Here is a 22,424-nt window from a genome sequence, read left to right on the forward strand (position 1 = left end):
CCGTGTAGCTAGCTAACATTAGCTAGATCAACTGGTCAGTCCACCGCAGCATCCTCCCAAGCATCTCTCTCTCTCTCTCATTTTGTTTACCATTCAAATAAATGATTACCATTATTTTGTTATGTAGTTAGATTGGTAATAACAAAGTCAAATTGATTGTATGATTTTAAAATTGATTCATTAATGCATACACTGCTGTCTCTGAAAAATGTTGACGTAAAGAAATTGAACTCAAAAGATGCCCAACGATTGAACAGAGCAGTAGCTGAGTTTAGCCAGAGTCATTTAACATTAGCTACTGCAGTACTAATAGAAGTCTCTGCCGGCAGATAGCCACGTGACTGAAATACGGCAGGGGTCGCGGACGTAAAAAAAAAGTGCCTTATGACCGGCATCTCACAAAGCCACGAGTCTATCAGCGGCGTCTAGTTGCCTACTTGTATTGCCATTTGCTGTTGGTCTGCTGAGCCCGACTCCGAGCTGGGGTGGTTTGGCCTGTGCCGTGACTTGCAAGAGGGCGGAGTTAGCCGGTTGAGATAGTGGTGAATGTGCTGCTAACAAGGAAAACCGGGGGATAAATCCGGAAGGTGCAGGCAAACAACGAACAAACAACTGTTCATGATATGACTCGGTCGCAAAGATGCAGGCACTCAGATCAACAATATAAGCATTCTGAGCTTTGATCAACACTGGGAACGCAATATAAGTGAGTAAATGCTAATTTACAAAATAAAAGGGTAAAGAGTAAACACTATTGCACAAATTATAAGGTGCATAAACAGCGTTTACGTGTGTTTACCCTTCACTACATCCCTGGTTGTGTCATGGTCCCCTGGAGGTTTTGTCTAGATCCCGGTTTGTCCCAAGGACGTCGTCCCCAAGGATGATTTTAGGATGTTGTCAGGACTTTCTGTCATGATCCCCTGTAGGTTTTTGTCTAGTTCCAGGGTTGTTCCGAGGACATCACCTGATGGTCCCCACCCCAAAAAAAGTTATACCCATGGCACGTGCACTCTAGTTTCATTACACATCACCCCTTGTTACTGTTGCCAAGCCCATCAAGGTCCTGATTGGTGAACCACTAATCTGTTCACAGCTCTTTGTCTGTTGTAAATGTTAGGGACACCCACAGTGCTTTTAACACACAGTGTTAAACTTACATATCCTACATGATTACATTGTGTATTTATGCAGTAATTATTATTCAACATGTCCTACCTGAGATTGAAACTCACTACCTCTTGGTTCACAGCATTCGGATCTTCCTGCTACACCACCATGTCTGTGTCAATTTTACCTGTATTAATTCCTACAGTTTGAACTTCAAAGTAAAGCTCAGTTCTGTTAAAAATGCACTCAAGAAAAACTCATATTTATCATAGTGATTCAGGAGTAACATTAAAACAGAATAATATGCCCCACCAACGTTAGACAACTATACAGAATACCCAACAAACAAAAAAATGATTAACTAAAATAGCAGTGGAGATGGCACTCTTTTGCTAAGAGCAGAGATGAATGAGGCGGCCCTCGTCATGAGCTGTCCGGCCGTTACAGAGAACCACATACCGGATTTTTAGCATTAGGAAAAAATAAAAAATTTTGCCACGACCTAGCTCAATATCTAGGCGTTGGATAAGAACAAGACTACAGCGTCCATAAAGTGACCATTAGACTTGCCAACTTTCAGACTGAATATGCTTGTAGAGGCAACAGTTTTGATAAAATGTATAATGTATCACTCTCACGTGCTCAATAAGAACCAATAGGGTGGTACCTTTTTGTTGCATTTCTGACAATGCTAACATATGTTTCAGCCGAATCTCAGAGTTCTATCTAAAACCGGGCCCAGCAACTCGGTTGCTCAACAACACAACAGGCAGCCTGCACCAAGCATAAGAAGTGCTTGAGAACAAACCTAGGCTACTGTATATGTTGGTATTCAAGCTGAGGTTAATCAATAAATGCGTACAGATAATTGGTCCGACATAAAAAAAAATGGGTCGGTTGTTATTAGTTATAAGTGAGCTGTTTCTGATTTGATAAACCAATGAGTGTGGTTTTGTTTTGATTACCTAGCTAGGTCGCTAGCTAGCTACCCAGCAGCTGTAGCTAGCTAATGGTAGCTAACATAACGTTATACCAGTCAGATGAGTGCTACTGTTGTTTAGGTATCTAACCAACAAGCGAGGAAAGCTAGCAATATTTTGCCAAGGAAGTTTTTTTTTAAATATATAAGGCTGAAGTCATCTTTGTAAACGAACATATAAGTACAAATAAGATAGCGAACGTCCTTGCCTGCTCTAGCCAGTTAGCTAGCCAGTAGCTACAAGCCAACGAGACTGTAGTTGTATGGACAGATCGTGCAGCACAACTCAATGTTGATAATAACTTATATTCCACATTCTTCCACAAAGCATAGCTAGCTAAATAAAGTTCATATTCATCAACAAACTTTGGGAAACTGCCACGCTGCTAATATATAATACATGCAATGGGCATTGCTCACTTGGCTTGCTAGCTAACGTTATTTGTGCAACCAGATTTCAGCAAATAACAGCTGCTAGCTAGCCTAGACCAAGATCAGCCATGCCTCTCACAACACAAACTGTAGCTGATAAAATTGCCTTGCTAACAAACAGTTAGCCATGTTGAATCTAAAAACCCAGCCAATGAAAATCGATAGTATGACAAACCAAATAAATAGCCTATGTACTGTATAGTAGCCTAGGTAAATTGGGATTTCTTCCCTGTCTTCTCTCTGGCGGTGGCGAGAATGATGAAGAACTATACGCTACGTGTGTGTACTGCGGAGGCCGGGCAGAGGCTTGACCACTTTGGCCAATCAGAACGTTGAAAAAGAATAACCAGCAGTTCCTATCCAGCCTGGGTGGTTTGAATCCCCCGAGCTGATAGGTGAAAAATCTGTCGATGAGCCTTTGAGCAAGGCACTTAACCCTAATTGCTCCTGCAAGTCGCTCTGGATAAGCGCGTCTGCTAAATGACTAAAATGTAAATATAAATAACATGAGAAGCCGCCTGTTCAAAACCACAAGCATTTAAAGGCACGTCTGCAGCTGACAAGCAGTCCGAGCACACGCACACATGACCCGTCAGGTAAACATCCTGGAGAGAGAGCTGGCCAGAGCCTCTCGATTCGGGGGAAGAAGACATTCGCATCCTGTGCCAACGCTTCTCCCTCCCGTGTGTTTCCACCATCAATGGCTTTAGGGACTTTGTTCACAGTAGGGGAGAACATGTGCCATGCGAGGTAAGACCACTGCTTAACTGTACCAGTGGAGGCTGGTGGGAGGAGCTATAGTAGGATGGGCTCATTGTAATGGCTGGAATGGAATACATGGAACGGTATCAAACAAATGGAAACCACGTTTGACTTTGTTCCATTACCGTTCCATTTATTCCATTCCAGCCATTACAATGAGCCCATCCTACTATAGCTCCTTACACCAGCCTCCACTGAACTGTACATACCCTGCAGCTTGGCAGAGTGAGAGGGGATTTAGCCACATTAAACTTATCATCACACTAACGAGATCTAGGATCCAAATTCACTGTGTGTCTGCCTTGATGTTCATAAAACTCCATGGACCCCCTCTTGCACAGTAGAACCCAGAATGATATGTGACCACTTGGTTTCAGTGACACCTTTCTGCCGAGGTCACCCAAACCAGAGTGGCCACTGCAAAGAGCCTGACCCTCTTTGGAAGTTGCTGTAGCCCTGCTTGGGATATTTATCCATTATTGGCTATTGGTTGAGACACAGGGCCCGTTCTAGCTTGGTATGTCAGGGTTGGCAAGTGGAAATGTGAATTGGGCCAAGTTGGAGGTAACAATGCATTAAGGTTATAGTTTATTGAGATGCATGAATACTCCACACCAAAAGCTTGATTTTATGGTTGATTTAAAACAAAATTCCTGCAATTCTATATAGTAATGATTTATGTTCACTACTTGGTCAATTGATTTGATAGAATGTATTTGCATAGATGAAATATGCTATGAATTGATAGTTCACCTCTGTTTTCTTCTATTCTGTGATAGGGTATGTTGTAACCATGTGTTCAAGCAAATCAAATCAAAGTTTATTTATGATACAACGTACTGTAAGCTACACAATACAATGAAATGCCTACTCGCAACTAAAGCGCTTATGTTTTGTATTTATATTAGGCTATAGCCTACAAATTGCTATACCATGTAGTCGCAGGACTATTAGGCTATAGGCCTACTGCAAATTATTGTTGTTTGTTCCTGAACTGGCTGAATGGCAGAGCTATCCTTCAGCACCACATACATTGCACAATCCTGGCACTGTCCTTTAAGCACCACAAAGGGATCCAATGGCTTAAAATAACACTCATCAAGATCTGTTGCCTACGCCTAATAGTCCTACTCATCACTTATAATTATTATTACAAATAGAAGATGATCACTTCTCACAATGGTAAGGGGAATGAAAGGGAAAGGGGGATACCTAGTCAGTTGCACAACTGAATGCATTCAACCGAAATGGGTCTTCCGCATTTAAACCAACCCTGTTTAGTAAAGTTAGACCAAAGCTGAATCAATGTCTTGCAAACTCACATAATAATTAATTAGCATTTTACATAACAGAACTGAATATAATAGCATAGCATAGTAGGCCTACAGTGCCTTCAGAAAGTATTCATACCCCTTGACTTATTCCACATTTTGTTGTTACAGCCTGAATTCAAAATAGATTAAATTGATGTTTTTTCTCACCCATCTATCTACACACAATACCCCATAATGCATTCAGGGCAAAGAGTTACATTTTTGTCTCATCAGACCACATAATCTTTTGCCTTATGCTCTCAGAGTCTATTGCATGCCTTTTTGCAAACTTCAGGCATGTGATCTGGGAAACCAGGCCTGCTATTCATAGCAGACTTCGAAAGGGCATTTGATAAAGTATGACTGGGGTTTATATATAAATGCCTGGAGCATTTCAATTTTGGAGAATCTCTTATAAATTGGGTTAAAATCATGTATAGTAACCCTAGGTGTAAAATAGTAAATAATGGCTATTTCTCAGAAAGTTTTAAACTGTCAAGAGGAGTGAAACAAGGTTGTCTACTATCGGCATATCTATTTATTATGGCCATCGAGATGTTAGCTATTAAATCAGATCCAACAATAATATCAAGGGTTTAGAAATCCACTGCTTAAAAACAAAGGTGTCATTGTACGCTGATGATTCATGTTTTCTTTTAAATCCACAACTAGAATCCCTCCACAGCCTCATAGAGGATCTAGATACATTTTCTAACCTCTCTGGATTACAACCAAATTATGATAAATGTACTATATTACGAATTGGATCACTAAAAAATTAAACATTTACAATACCATGTAGTTTACCAATAAAATGGTCTGATGGTGATGTGGATATACTCGGAATACATATCCCAAATGAAATAAATGATCTCACTCCAATACATTTTAATAGAAAGTTAGCAAAAATAGATAAGATCTTGCTACCATGGAAAGGTAAATACCTGTCAATTTGTGGAAAAATCACCCTGATTAACTGTTTAGTATTATCCCAGTTTACCTATTTGATTATGGTCTTGCCTACGCCTAGCGAACAGTTTTTTTGAAATTATGAGAAAAAAATATTCAATTTGATTTGGAACGGCAAGCCAGACAAAATTAAATGGGCCTATTTATATAATGAATATGAATTCTGAGGACAGAAATTATTAAATATTAAAGCATTAGACCTATCACTAAAAGCTTCAGTCATACAAAAGTTATACTTAAATCCGAACTGGTTCTCTACCAAATTAGTAAGATTGTCTCACCCAATGTTCAAGAATGGCCTTTTTCCCTTTATTCAGATTACAACCTCTCACTTTCAGTTATTTGAAAAGGAAATAATCTCCCAAATATCCCTATTTCTAAAACAAGCCATAGAAATTTGGTTGCAATTTTAATTTAATCCTCCGGAAACGATAGAACAAATAATGCAACAAATATTGTGGTTAAACTCAATTATACTAATTGATTTTAAAAAATGTTTGACAAAATGTTTAAAAAAAGGTATAATCTTCGTAAATGATATCATAGGTAGGACTGGTGGAGTTATGTCACACATGCAGCTAACCAAAACATATGGAAATGTCTGCTCTACCCAAAATTACAACCAGATAATTGCATCATTACCGTAAAAATGGAAGAGAAAAGTGGAAGGGGGAAAAAGTAAGGAACATGTCTGTCGGCCCTGCATTAAAGAACAAAATTGGTTAAAGAAAATTGTGATAAATAAAAAAGTACACCAGTTTAATTTAAGGACCAAAGGTTTGACAGCCGTCCCATATAGATTGCAAAATAGTTGGGAAGAGATTTTGGACGTACCGATTCCATGGCATAGTGTTTATGAACTGACACGCAAAACGACGCCGGATTCAAAACATAGAATATTTCAATTTAAATTATTATATAAAATTCTTGCTACCAATATAATGTTATTTATATGGGGGATACAATCTTCCCAGCTCTGCAGATTTTGCTAAGAAGAGACAGAATCATTAGATCATTTGTTTTGGTACTGTCCATTTGTAGCTTGTTTTTGGACACAGGTCCAGGAATGGCTAAAGGATTGCAATATTTACCTGGAGCTAACCCTGCAGATAGCACTACTGGGTGATCTGAAAAGTCATAGTCAATCGATCAATAATATAATAATACTTTTAGCAAAAATGTTTATTTTCAATTTACAATCTGTAGAAACAATGAGAATAGAAAGGTTCAGAACTTTTGTAAAACATCACAGTACAGTTGAAAAATATATGGAAAATAGAAATCCAATATGGATGGTGTTAAGAGATAGATGGGTGGTGTTGAATGGAGTTGAAGGATGGGACAAATAACAACTAACAACAACTAATAACAAGATAACTAATGTATAGCATACTGTGTCCATAATAAGTATATAGGTTATAGGTTGAGAGCTTTTGTGAAAGAGCACAGTTAGAAAGATATGGCATATAGAAGCAAACCGGATGGACATCATGAAATTGATAGGAGAGGTTGAGGAAGTTCAGTAGTAAAAACAAACAAAATAGAATTATTGTAAAATTGACTGTGTCCATAAAATGTATATACAGTGGGGGAAAAAAGTATTTAGTCAGCCACCAATTGTGCAAGTTCTCCCACTTAAAAAGATGAGAGAGGCCTGTAATTTTCATCATAGGTACACGTCAACTATGACAGACAAATTGAGAAAAAAAATCCAGAAAATCACATTGTAGGATTTTTAATGAATTTATTTGCAAATTATGGTGGAAAATAAGTATTTGGTCACCTACAAACAAGCAAGATTTCTGGCTCTCACAGACCTGTAACTTCTTCTTTAAGAGGCTCCTCTGTCCTCCACTCGTTACCTGTATTAATGGCACCTGTTTGAACTTGTTATCAGTATAAAAGACACCTGTCCACAACCTCAAACAGTCACACTCCAAACTCCACTATGGCCAAGACCAAAGAGCTGTCAAAGGACACCAGAAACAAAATTGTAGACCTGCACCAGGCTGGGAAGACTGAATCTGCAATAGGTAAGCAGCTTGGTTTGAAGAAATCAACTGTGGGAGCAATTGTTAGGAAATGGAAGACATACAAGACCACTGATAATCTCCCTCGATCTGGGGCTCCACGCAAGATCTCACCCCGTGGGGTCAAAATGATCACAAGAACGGTGAGCAAAAATCCCAGAACCACACGGGGGGACCTAGTGAATGACCTGCAGAGAGCTGGGACCAAAGTAACAAAGCCTACCATCAGTAACACACTACGCCGCCAGGGACTCAAATCCTGCAGTGATAGACGTGTCCCCCTGCTTAAGCCAGTACATGTCCAGGCCCGTCTGAAGTTTGCTAGAGTGCATTTGGATGATCCAGAAGAGGATTGGGGGAATGTCATATGGTCAGATAAAACCAAAATATAACTTTTTGGTAAAAACTCAACTCGTCGTGTTTGGAGGACAAAGAATGCTGAGTTGCATCCAAAGAACACCATACCTACTGTGAAGCATGGGGGTGGAAACATCATGCTTTGGGGCTGTTTTTCTGCAAAGGGACCAGGACGACTGATCCGTGTAAAGGAAAGAATGAATGGGGCCATGTATCGTGAGATTTTGAGTGAAAACCTCCTTCCATCAACAAGGGTATTGAAGATGAAACGTGGCTGGGTCTTTCAGCATGACAATGATCCCAAACACACCGCCCGGGCAACGAAGGAGTGGCTTCGTAAGAAGCATTTCAAGGTCCTGGAGTGGCCTAGCCAGTCTCCAGATCTCAACCCCATAGAAAATCTTTGGAGGGAGTTGAAAGTCTGTGTTGCCCAGCGACAGCCCCAAAACATCACTGCTCTAGAGGAGATCTGCATGGAGGAATGGGCCAAAATACCAGCAACAGTGTGTGAAAACCTTGTGAAGACTTACAGAAAACGTTTGACCTGTGTCATTGCCAACAAAGGGTATATAACAAAGTATTGAGAAACTTTTGTTATTGACCAAATACTTATTTTCCACCATAATTTGCAAATAAATTCATAAAAAATCCTACAATGTGATTTTCTGGATTTTTTTTTCTCATTTTGTCTGTCATAGTTGACGTGTACCTATGATGAAAATTACAGGCCTCTCTCATCTTTTTAAGTGGGAGAACTTGCACAATTGGTGGCTGACTAAATACTTTTTTTCCCCACTGTAGTATGTATAAACTGGAAGTAGAGGCCTAAGCATTGTTGTTCACTAGTTTACTCCAATTAGGGAAGGGGTGGTGGGGTTGGAAAGTAATGAAGGGAAATATATGTTTTTAAAGGATATGTATGTGTATGTGTGTGTATGTATATATATATATACAGTTGAAGTCAGAAGTTTACATACACCTTAGCCAAATACATTTAAACTCAGTTTTTCACAATTCCTGACATTTAATCCTGGTAAGAATTCCCTGTCTTAGGTCAGTTAAGATCACCACTTTATTTTAAGAATGTGAAATGTCAGAATAATAGTAGAGAGAATGATTTATTTCAGCTTTTCTTTCTTTCATCACATTCCCAGTGGGTCAGAAGTTTACATACACTCAATTAGTATTTGGTAGCATTGCCTTTAAATTGTTTAATTGGGTCAAACGTTTCTGGTAGTCTTACACAAGCTTCCCACAATAAGTTGGGTGAATTTTGGCCCATTCCTCTTGACAGAGCTGGTGTAACTGAGTCAGGTTTTTAGGCATCCTTGCTCACACACGCTTTTTCAGTTCTGCCCACACATTTTCTATAGGATTGAGGTCAGGGCTTTGTGATGGCCACTCCAATACCTTTACTTTGTTGTCCTTAAGCCATTTTGCCACAACTTTGGAAGTATGCTTGGGGTCATTGTACATTTGGAAGACCCATTTGCGACCAAGCTTTAACTTCCTGTCTGATGTCTTGAGATGTTGCTTCAATATATCCACATAATTTTCCTTCCTCATGATGCCATCTATTTTGTGAAGTGCACCAGTCCCTCCTGCAGCAAAGCACCCCCACAGAATGATGCTGCCACCCCTGTGCTTCACGGTTGGGATGGTGTTCTTCGGCTTGCAAGCCTTCCCATTTTTCCTCCAAACATAACGATGGTCATTATGGCCAAACAGTTCGATTTGTGTTTTATCAGACTGGAGGACATTTCTCCAAAAAGTACGATCTTTGTCCCCATATGCAGTTGCAAACCGTAGTCTGTTTTTTTTATGGCGGTTTTGGAGCAGTGGCTTCTTCCTTGCTGAGCGGCTTTTCAGGTTATGTCGATATAGGACTAATTTTACTGTGGATATAGATACTTTTGTACCTGTTCCCTCCAGCATCTTCACAAGGTCCTTTGCTGTTGTTCTGGGATGGATTTGCACTTTTCGCACCAAAGTACGCTCATCTCTAGAAGACAGAACGCGTCTCCTTCCTGAGCGGTATGATGGCTGCGTGGTCCCATGGTGTTTATACTTGCATACTATTGTTTGTACAGATGAACGTGGTACCTTCAGGCATTTGGAAATTGCTCCCAAGGATGAACCAGACTTGTGGAGGTCTACACTTTTTTTCTGAGGTCTTGGCTGATTTCTTTTGATTTTCCCATGATGTCAAGCAAAGAAGCACTGAGTTTGAAGGTAGGCCTTGAAATACAGTGGGGAGAACAAGTATTTGATACACTGCCGATTTTGCAGGTTTTCCTACTTACAAAGCATGTAGGGGTCTTGTATTTTTATCACAGGTCACTTCAACTGTGAGAGACGGAATCTAAAACAAATATCCAGAAAATCACATTGTATGATTTTTAAGTAATTCATTTGCATTTTATTGCATGACATAAGTATTTGATACATCAGAAAAGCAGAACTTAATATTTGGTATAGAAACCTTTGTTAGCAAATACAGAGATATACGTTTCCTGTAGGTCTTGACCAGGTTTGCACACACTGCAGCAGGGATTTTGGCCCACTCCTCCATACAGACCTTCTCCAGATCCTTCAGGTTTCGGGGCTGTCGATGGGCAATATGGACTTTCAGCTCCCTCCAAAGATTTTCTATTGGGTTCAGGTCTGGAGACTGGCTAGGCCACTCCAGGACCTTGAGATGCTTCTTACGGAGCCACTCCTTAGTTGCCATGGCTGTGTGTTTCGGGTCGTTGTCATGCTGGAAGACCCAGCCACGAGGGAAGGAGGTTGTTGGCCAAGATCTCACGATACATGGCCCCATCCATCCTCCCCTCAATACGGTGCAGTCGTCCTCTCTCAGGAGTGGCTTCCGTCTGGCCACTCTCCCATAAAGCCCAGATTGGTGAAGTGCTGTAGAAACTGTTGTCCTTCTGGCAGGTTCTCCCTTCTCAGCCAAGGAACTCTGTAGTTCTGTCAGAGGGGTCATTGGGTTCTTGGTCACCTCCCTGACCAAGTTCCTTCTTGCCCGGTTGCTCAGTTTGGTCGGACAGCCAGCTCTAGTCAGAGTCTGGGTAGTTCCATATTTTTTATGATGGAGACCAATGTGCTCTTGGAAACTTTCAACACTCTAGAAATTGTTTTATACCCTTCCCAGATATATGCCTCATCACAATTCTCTCTTGGAGATCTGCTCTGACATGCACTGTCTAATTTTTGCTCTGACGTGCACTTCTTATTCTTCTTCTGTGGGGTTTATTGCAGACTACAACCCAAAAAGGTGTATTGCCGCCACCAACTGGACGGTTTGAAAAAACAAGGTAAAAAGAAAATCCGTACGTGATAAGGAAAACTAAGTTAATCTACCCAAATAAAAATAGTACATTGACAAAAACAAAACTCCCACTTCTTCCTTCTTTCAAATCTCCATATCTATTATATGTTACTAATGTGCATTGTGAACAGATAATGAAGCTCTGAGTAATTAACAATTTTTCAGCACCACTTGGTGAAAGCGCTGAAGACTTCAGAAAGCCTTGGTTTCCCATCACTACTGAAGAGGAGCTAACTGAAGACTGCAGCAGAATATTTATTATTGCTCCCATCTGTCACATGCACTTAGCTTTTTCAAAAGCTTTAAAACTGGCAGCAATGTTGTTCAAAGTAGTCCAGCCTACAGAATAAACAAACACATCACTTCAACTACAATAACATTCTCAGTAACTGTTACAGAATAATTTGTTCTTGCTATGAGTGTGATATGTTGTTGTTTATCCACCTTAGTTGAATGCACCGGCTGTAAGTCGCTCTGGATAAGAGCGTCTACTGAATGACCAAAATGTAAATGTAAAAAACAAACACTTGCAAAGCATGAGGGGTATTATTCTGTAGAATCAGATATCAGACTTCATTCCTCACGTCATCAGAGTGCGCAGCTGAACATTGTATGCTGGAAAACACTTGGTTTGTTATTTTTGATTAAAACAAAAACGCTATTCATAAATATGAATACAGAACTTGTTTTTGCATGGATTCCACGACGCGGTTAGCTTTTAACAGCTAGGACCGCTATTTCTTGTCCCAGAATCCCGCTTAAGAGACAGGTTGAAGCCTGCTTGACAGAGACGCTAAGCTGCCTGCCATCAAGCTAACGAAGTTGGTACCAGATGAGTTTTGCAATGGAGCCCTCTTTGTCTGGAGAACTAAATGAACGGTTCCAGCGCTGTAGGAGCTGTATCTATTACGCTTTGTTTCGGGACAAACCGGATCACTCAGCGTTCCAATGCGGCAATTGTTTACTTGCCGAAGATTATAGGCTTGAGGTGGCTTCCTTGATCCCGCAGGTCGCCAGCCTACTTAAGAAACTGGGGAAAACGCAGAGTGGAATATTTACATTTTTTACACCGGTGGCTGGATGGCTTTCGCTCTTGTTGGATGCATCTCCGCCTTGTCATTTGTCGTTATCCGACTAACAAAAAAAACATAATATCTGGCCCTGTGCCCTCTCTGAATCGTGGCATTGAATGCTTTGGCAGGATTCTTGCTCTTCACAACTAGCTTCATGATTATTGCAGCTCAATGGGTGTAACTTTTGTTGACAATTTCGATACCTTTTGGAAACAAAACACGTTTTATAAGGAGGATGGGATCCACCCAAATCATTTGGGTTCCTGGATCCTTTCACAGCATTATAAGGCTGCATTGAGACAATGACTTAGCAATGACCCAAGCCCAGCTCATCCCTACCATTGTGACGCAGAGTTGTCAGAATGCTTCAGCAAATGCACATTACATCAGGGGTAACCTGGTTTGTGTCCCTCTAGCTGCCCTGGGTGCCTCTGCTGATCCTGCAGCTGTTGTGTGCAGCGATCATGTGCCTTGGAACCAGATTTATACTGTTAGCACTGAGCCGGTGTGCCCGAGGAGGCAGTCCACTGTGTGCAGCTCACCCTGCACTAACATAAAGAACATGAGCACATCTACTGCTGCTAAGCTTCCCAGTAAAGCAATAAAAACAAGTAAGCATCCCAGAAGAAAAGTGCTCAAAATAGCCCACATGAACATATGTAGCTTAAGAAACAAGGTTCATGAAATCAATAATTTGCTAGTAACAGATGACATTCATATTCTGACTATCTCTGAAACTCACTTAGATAATACCTTTGATGATGTGGTCCTCTGTAGCTCAATTGGTAGAGCATGGCGCTTGTAACGCCAGGGTAGTGGGTTCGATCCCCGGGACCACCCATACGTAAAAATGTATGCACACATGACTGTAAGTCGCTTTGGATAAAAGCGTCTGCTAAATGGCATATTATTATTATTATTATGATACAGTGGTAGCAACACAGGGTTATAACATTTAGGGAAAAGATAGAAATGCCAATAGTGGAGGTGTTCCTGTTTATATTCAGAACCACATTCCCGTGAAGATTAGAGAGGATCTCATGTTAAGTACTGTTGAAGTAATATGGCTACAGGTTCATCTGCCTCACCTAAAGCCAATTCTGGTGGGAATCTGCTATAGACCACCAAGTGCTAACAGTCAGTATCTGGATAACATGTGTGAAATGCTTGATAATGTATGTGATATCAATATAGAGGTATACTTTCTGGGTGATTTAAATATTGACTGGCTTTCATCAGACTGCCCACTCAAGAGAAAGCTTCAAACTGTAACCAGTACCTGCAACCTGGTTCAGGTTATCAGTCAACCTACCAGGGTGGTTACAAACAGTACAGGAATTAAATCATCAACATGTATTGATCATATCTTTACTAATGCTGCAGAGATTTGTTTGAAAGCAGTATCCAAATCCAGGAAAACCAAAGTTCCAAAGGCTGGGCCTAATATTGTGTATAAGAGGTCATACAATACGTTTTGTAGTGATTCCTATGTTGTTGATGTAAAGAATATATGTTGGTCCGTGGTGTGTAATGAGGAGCAAACAGACACTGCACCTGCTTATTCCAGTTACTAATAAGCATGCACCCATTAAGAAAATGACTGTAAAAACGGTTAAATCCCCATGGATTGATGAGGAATTTAAAAAGTGTATGGTTGAGAGGGATTAGACAAAAGGAATGGCAAATAAGTCTGGCTGCACAACCGATTGGCAAACATATGCAAATTGAGAAATCATGTGACTAAACTGAATAAAAAGAAGAAGAAACTACACCATGAAACAAAGATAAATGACATAAAGAATGATAGTAAAAAACTTTGGAACGCCTTATTTTAAGTGACATTTTTGGAAAAAAGGCAAACTCAGCTCCATCATTCATTGAATCAGATGGCTCATTTATCACAAAACCAACTGATATTGCCAACTACTTTAATAATTTTTTCATTGGCAAGATTAGCAAACTAAGTCATGACATGCCAGCAACAATTGCTGACACTACACATCCAATTATATCTGACCAAATTATGAAAGACAAGCATTGTAATTTTTAATTCAGTAAAGTGAGTGTGGAAGAGGTGAAATAATTATTGTTATCTATTAACAATGACAAGCCACCGGGGTCTGACAACTTGGATGTAAAATTACTGAGGATAATAGCGGACGATATTGCCACACCTATTTGCCATATTTTCAATTTAAGCCTACTAGAATATGTGTACCTCCAGGCTTGGAGGGAAGCAAAAGTCATTCCGCTACCTAAGAATAGTAAAGCCCCCTTTACTGGCTCAAATAGCTGACCAATTAGCCTGTTACCAACCCTTAGTAAACTATTGGAAAAAATGGTGTTTGACCAGATACAATGCTATTTCACAGTAAACAAATTGACAACAAACTTTCAGTATTCAACATGCACAGCACTTACACAAATGGCTGATGATTGGCTGAGAGAAATTGATGATAAAACGATTGTGGGGGCTGTTTTGTTAGACTTCAGTGCGGCTTCTGACATTATCAATCATAGTCTGCTGCTGGAAAAAACGTATGTGTTATGGCTTTACTCCACCTGCTATATTGTGGATACAGAGTTACCTGTCTAACAGAACACAGAGGGTGTTCTTTAATGGAAGCCTCTCCAACATAATCCAGGTAGAATCAGGAATTCCCCAGGGCAGCTGTCTAGGCCCATAATTTTTTTCAATCTTTACTAATGACATGCCACTGGCTTTGAGTAAAGCCAGAGTGTCTATGTATGCAGATGACTAAACACTATATATGTCAGCTACTACAGCGACTGAAATGACTGCAACACTTAACAAAGAGCTACAGTTAGTTTCAGAGTGGGTGGCAAGGAATAAGTTAGTCGGGCGCCTGCAGGCTGACCTCGGTCATCAGTTGGACGGTGTTTCCTCTGACACATTGGTGCGGCTGGCTTCCGGGTTAAGCGGGCGGGTGTTAAGAAGCGCGGTTTGGCGGGTCATGTTTCGGAGGACGCATGACTCGACATTCGCCTCCTGAGCCCGTTGGGGAGTTGCAACGATGAGACATGATCGAAATTAAGGAGAAAAGGGGGGTAAAATACAACAACAAAAATAATAATAATAATAATAATAATAATAATAGTTATGGCCTCTAAACCTTCAAGCTGCATACTGGACCCTATTCCAACTAAACTACTGAAAGAGCTACAGTTGAAGTCGGACGTTTACGTACACCTCACGTACATACATTTTAAACTCAGTTTTTCACAATTCCTGACATTTAATCCTAGTAAAAAGTTCCTGTCTTAGGTCAGTTAGGATCACCACTTTATTTTAGGAATGTGAAATGTCAGAATAATAGTAGAGAGAATGATTTATTTCAGCTTTTATTTCTTTCATCACATTCCCAGTGGGTCAGATGTTTACATACACTCAATTAGTATTTGGTAGCATTGCCTTTAAATTGTTTAACTTGGGTCAAACGTTTCGGGTAGCCTTCCACAAGATTCCCACAATAAGTTGGGTGAATTTTGGTCCATTCCTCCTGACAAAGCTGGTGTAACTGAGTCAGGTTTGTAGGCCTCCTTGCTCGCACACGCTTTTTCAGTTCTGCCCACAAATGTTCTATAGGATTGAGGTCAGGGCTTTGTGATGGCCACTCCAATACCTTTACTTTGTTGTCCTTAAGCCATTTTGCCACAACTTTGGAAGTATGCTTGGGGTCATTGTCCATTTGGAAGACCCATTTGCGACCAAGCTTTAACTTCCTGACTGATGTCTTGAGATGTTGCTTCAATATATCCACATAATTGTCCTTCCTCATGATGCCATCTATTTTGTGAAGTGCACCAGTCCCTCCTGCAGCAAAGCACCCTCACAGCATGATGCTGCCACCCCAGTGCTTCACGGTTGGGATGGTGTTCTTCGGCTTGCAAGCATTAACCTTTTTCCTCCAAACATAACGATGGTCATTATGGCCAAACAGTTCTATTTGTGTTTCATCAGACCAGAGGACATTTCTCCAAAAAAGTAAGATCTTTGTCCCCATGTGCAGTTGCAAACCGTAGTCTGGCTTTTTATGGCGGTTTTGGAGCAGTGGCTTCTTCCTTGCTGAGCGGCCTTTCAGGTTATGTTGATATAGGACTCGTTTTACTGTGGATATAGATAATTTTGTACCGGTTTACTCCAGCATCTTCACAGGGTCCTTTGCTGTTGTTCTGGGATTGATTTGCCCTTTTCGCACCAAAGTACGTTCATCTCTAGGAGACAGAATGCGTCTCCTTCCTGAGCGGTATGACGGCTGCGTGGTCCCATGGTGTTTATACTTGCGTACTATTGTTTGTACAGATGAACGTGGTACCTTCAGGCATTTGGAAATTGCTTCCAAGGATGAACCAGACTTGTGGAGGTCTACAATTTTGGTCTACAAAATTGATGTCAATCAAAGAGGCACTGAGTTTGAAGGTAGGCCTTGAAATACATCCACAGGTACACCTCCAATTGACTCAAATTATGTCAATTAGCCTATCAGAAGCTTCTAAAGCCATGACAAAATTTTCTGGAATTTTCCAAGCTGTTTAAAGGCACAGTCAACTTAGTGTATATAAACTTCTGACCCACTGGAATTGTGATACAGTGAATTATAAGTGAAATAATCTGTCTGTAAACAATTGTTGGAAAAATTACTTGTGTCATGCACAAAGTAGATGTCCTAACCGACTTGCCAAAACTATAGTTTGTTAACAAGACATTTGTGGAGTGGTTGAAAAACTAGTTTTAATCACTCCAATCTAAGTGTATGTAAACTTCCAACTTCAACTGTACTTCCTGTGCTTGGCCCTCCTATGTTGAACATAATAAATGGCTCCCTATCCTCCAGATGTCTACCAAACTCACTAAAAGTGGCAGTAATAAAGCCTCTCTTGAAAAAGCCAAACCTTGACCTGGAAAATGTAAAAACTATCGGCCTATATCGAATCTCCCATTCCTCTCAAATGTTTTGAGAAGGCTGTTGCGCAGCATCTCACTGCCTTCCTGAAGACAAATAATGTATACGAAATGCCTCAGTCTGGTTTTAGACCCTATCGTAGTACTGAGACTGCACTCGTGAAGGTGGTAAATGACCATTTAATGGCGTCAGACCAAGGCTTTGCATCTGTCCTTGTGCTCCTTGACCTTAGTGCCGCTTTTGACACCATTGCTCTTCCATGCCGTCCCTAGGAGGAGTGTGTCTTGAGTGGGTTGAGTCACTGACGTGATCTTCCTGTCCGGTTTCGCGCCCCCTCGGGCTTGTGCGGTGGAGGAGATCTTCGTTGGCTATACTCAGCCTTGTCTCAGGGTAGTAAGTTGGTGGTCTGTTGATATATTTTTATATCACTCTAGTTGTGTGCGGGCTGAGCTTTGGCAAAGTGGGTGGGGTTATATCCTGCCTGGTTGGCCCTATCCGGGTGTATCGTCGGACGGGGCCACAGTGTCCCCCGACCCCCCCGTCTCAGCCTCTAGTACCTATGCTGCATTAGGCTATGTGCCGGGGGCTATGGTCAGTCTGTTATATCTGTTGTAATTCTCCTGTCTTATCTGGTGTCCTCTGTGAATTTAAGTATGCTCCCTCTAAATCTCTCTCCCTCCCCTCCCGGAGGACCTGAGCCTGCCTGTGGCTATGGAACCCTGACCTGTTCACCGGATGTGCTACCTTGTCCCAGACCTGCTGTTTTCGAACTCTCTTTCTCTCCCTCCCTCTCTCTCTCTACTGCACCTGTTGTCTCGACCTCTGAATGCTCGGCTATGAAAAGCCAACTGACATTTACTCCTGAGGTACTGACCTGTTGCATCCTCTACAACCACTGTGATTATTATTTGACCATGCTGGTCATCTATGAAGAACAATCTGGCCTTAATGGCGATGTACTCTTATAATCTCCAACCAGCATAGCCAGAAGAGGATTGGCCACCCCTCAGAGCCTGGTTCCTCTCTTGGTTTCTTCCTAAGTTCCTGCCTTTCTAGGGAGTTTTTCCTAGCCACTGTGCTTCTACATCTGCATTGCTTGCTCTTTGGGGTTTTAGGTTGGGTTTCTGTATAAGCACTTTGTGACATCTGCTGATGTAAAAAGGGCTTTATAAATAAATGTGATTTGATCAACCATGACTAAGGGGCAGGGCAATTTGTGACTGTTGTTGTTTTGGTAATCAGTTGCTGTACTGGAGGGGGTGGTTTCTGCTCTCCTAGGCAATCATCAATTAGTACCGGGAGGTGTGCTCTTCATCTTTCAAGGCAATTAGCAATTAGTATTAGTACTTCAGTCTCCCCTGTTTTCTCAGCGGCGGCAGTGTCAGCGGCGGTCTCGTCTCAAAACTAAGACCATCGCCAAAACAAAGACAGTTATGCTGAGTTATTCAAGGAAGGAAAGAGTGGAAGGCTCCACACCACTCTCTCACTTCAGTATCTTACCTTTTGTAGATTTGGCAACCATGTGTGTGTTTTCTATTAGAGGCCTTAACGGGTGCAAAAAGTTGGACCCTTTCCGAAATGGACCTGGGGATTTCCCATCTGGACCTGATATGCATAAATAAATGTTTTATATATAGAGACCCGCTCCGAACGGACCGAATTACAACTAGACCCGTTCCATATAGACCTGGTACGATCCAAACCCGGTCTGATCCAATCCGAGTGAGGGAAGCAGGGGGGGCTAATTTGAAGGGGTGTCCACATACTTTTGTATATATTATATAGTGTATGTGGAATTCCTGGCCTCTGGCAACGTTTGGAACTGCCGATCTGCGGTCATGAACGCCGAGTTCATCTCAGCTTATGCTGAACTTTAGTCCCTTTACTTTTTTGCCCAGATGGAGACATGGATCACCCCAAAGAACACTGCTACTACAGCAGCTCTCTCTTCATCTGACTATGTTTTCTCTCATAGTCCTAGAGCAGGGTTCTTCAATTCCGGTCCTGGAGGGTCGAAACACCTCTGTTTTTCATCCTCTCCTTCTAATCAGGGGCTAATTCAGACCTGGGACACCAGGTGAGTGCAATTAACTACCAGGTAGAAATAAAAAACAGAAGTGTTTCGGACCGGAATTGAAGAACCCTGTCCTAGAGCATCTGGTCATCGCAGTGGTGGCACAGGGCTACTCATTTCTGGAGATATTTTTTTCTCCCTCTCTCACCTGTCCATCTCCTCATTTGAATTCCATGTCGTCAATGTCACTTCTCCACTCAATCTTAACATTGTTGTCATCTATCGCCCACCAGGTGCCCTTAGAGAGTTCCTCAATGAGCTTGACACCTTTATAAACTAATTTCCTGACGATGGCTCATCGCTCTTTGTACTTGGCGACTTCAATCTCCCGACGTCTGCCTTCAATAAAATAAAATAAACTCTCTTTCCCCTCCTTGCATATTTTGACCTCACCCTTTCCCAGTCACCTCCCACTCACAAGGCAGGCAATAAGCTTGACCTCATCTTTACTAGAGGTTGTTCGCCTACTAATCTCACTGCAGTCCCCCTTCAGGTCTCTGATCACTACTTTGCTTCCTTTTCCGTCTCTCTCTCCTCCAACCCTACCCACTCAGCCCCTACCCAGATGGTCATGTGACGTCGCAATCTTCGCTCTCTCTCTTCCACTTCTCTCTCCTCCTCTCGATCTTCTCCTCCTCTGTATCCGCTGCTAAAGCCACGTTCTATCACTCTAAATGTGAAGCTTCTGCCTCTAACCCTAGGAAACTATTTTCCACCTTCTCCTACCTCCTTAATCTTCCACCTCCTCCCATCTCCCTCTCTGCGGACAACTTCGTCAACCACTTTGAAAAGAAGGTTGACGACATCCGCTCCTCATTCACTCAGCCTATTGAGTCCACTGGTCCCACTCACACCGAACTACCCTATGCCTTGACCTCTTTCTCCCCTCTCTCTCCAGATGAAATCCTGCGACTAGTGAGGTCCGGCCACCAGACAACCTGCCCGCTCAACCCCATCCTCTCCTCCAGTCCAGTCTCTGGACACCTTCTCCCATTCCTCACTTCCCTCATCAACTCATGCCTGACCACTGGCTGTGTCCCCTCTGACTTCAAAATGGCCCAAGCCGCTCCCCTCCTCAAGAAACCAACACTCGACTCTTCTGATGTCAAAAACTACAGACCGGTATCCTTTCTTTTCTTTCTAAAATACTTCACTGTGCTGTCTCAGAATGATCTTCTTGACCTAACCAGTCAGGCTTCAAGACGGGTCACTCAACCAAGACTGCTCTTTTCTGTGTCACAGAGGCTCTACGGACTGCCAAAGCTGACTCTCTCTCCTCTGTTCTCATCCTCCTAGATCTATCTGCTGCCTTCGACACTGTGAATCATCAGATCCTCCTCTCCACCCTCTCAGTGCTGGGCGTCTCAGGCTCTGCACACTCTTGGATTGCATCCTACTGGCAGGTCGCTCCTACCAGGTGCGTGGATAGGATTTGTGTCTGCACCACGTACTCTCACTACTGGTGTCACCCAGGGCTCGGTTGTAAGCCCTCCCCTCTTCTCTCTATACACCAAGTCACTTGGCTCCGTCATATCCTCATATGGTCTCTCCTATCATGGCTATGCGGATGAAACTCAACTGCTTGTCTGTTTTCCCCCTTCTGACACCCAGGTGTCGACACACATCACTGCGTGCCTGACAGATATCTCAGCTTGGATGTCGGCCCACCACCTCAAGCTCATAGACCAGGGGCCTGGTCTATGAACATCACAGTACGGTTTAGGAATCATCTCCTAATATTCATTATTTTTTGAGAGAGAGAGAGAGAGAGAGAGAGAGAGAGAGAGAGAGAGAGAGAGAGAGAGAGAGAGAGAGAGAGAGAGAGAGAGAGAGAGAGAGAGAGAGAGAGAGAGAGAGAGAGAGAGAGAGAGAGAGAGAGAGAGAGAGAGAGAGAGAGAGAGAGAGAGAGAGAGAGAGAGAGAGAGAGAGAGAATAAAGACAATTTCACCAGATAGGCCGGACTGACCCTAGCCTCCCAGTAGATAGACTATTGGAGCATAGATACTGGAGGCTGCGAAAGGGGGAGGGTCAGGGGACACTGTCACCCTGTCTGACGATATCCCCGGCCAGGGCCAACCAGGCAGGATATAACCCCACCCACTTTGTCAAAACACAGCTCCCACACCACTAGAGGGATATCAACAGACCACCAACTTACTACCCTGAGACAAGAATGAGTATAGCCCACAAAGATCTCCTCCACAAAACCGGACAGGAAGATCACGTCAGTGACTCAACCCACTCAAGTCGAGTATAGAGAAAACAGCCTTGCACGACGTGACGCACCCCTCCAAGGGATGGCATGGAAGAGCACTAGTAAGACAGTGACTCATCCCCGTAATAGGGTCAGAGGCAGAGAATCCCAGTGGAGAGAGGGGAGCCGGCCAGGCAGAGACAGCAAGGGTGGTTAGTCACTCCAGACTTAAAGGTCAAGACCGAGTCTGCGTCTCTCACATGGATAGGCGACCATTCCAAAAAAATGGAGCTCTATAAGACAAAGCCCTGCCTCCAGCTGTTTCCTTAGAAATTCTAGGGTCTTTAAAGAAAAACATTAGGAACACCTGCTCTTTCCATGACATAGACTGACCAGGTGAATCCAGGTGAAAGCTATGATCCCTTACTGATGTCACCTGTTAAATCCACTTCAATCAGTGTAGATGAAGGGGAGGAGACAGGTTAAAGAAGGATTTTTAAGCCTTGATACAATTGAGACATGGATTGTGTATGTGTGCCATTCAGAGGGTGAATGGGCAAGACAAAATATTTAAGTGTCTTTGAACAGGGTACGGTAGTAGGTACCAGCCGCACCGGTTTGAGTGTGTCAAGAACTGCAACGCTGCTGGGTTTTTCATGCTCAACAGTTTCCCGCATGTATCAAGAATGGTCCACCACCCAAAGGACATCCAGCCAACTTGACACAACTGTGGGAAGCATTGGAGTCAACATGGGCCAGCATCCCTGTGGGATGCTTTCGACACCTTGTAGAGTCCATGCCCCGAAGAATTGAGGCTGTTCTGAGGGCAAACGGGGTGCAACTCAATATTAGGAATGTGTTTCTAATGCTTTGTA

General features: G+C 42.3%; 1 pseudogene across 1 annotated transcript in view; it reads left to right on the forward strand.

Moving 5' to 3' along the window:
• Positions 1 to 22,424, forward strand: part of LOC311106776 (ankyrin repeat and SOCS box protein 2-like) — a 36,093-nt pseudogene that overhangs the window by 11,313 nt on the left and 2,356 nt on the right. The window lies entirely within an intron of this gene.

Source organism: Coregonus lavaretus, assembly GCF_964263955.1.
Source record: "Coregonus lavaretus genome assembly, chromosome: 31".
NCBI lineage: Eukaryota > Metazoa > Chordata > Actinopteri > Salmoniformes > Salmonidae > Coregonus > Coregonus lavaretus.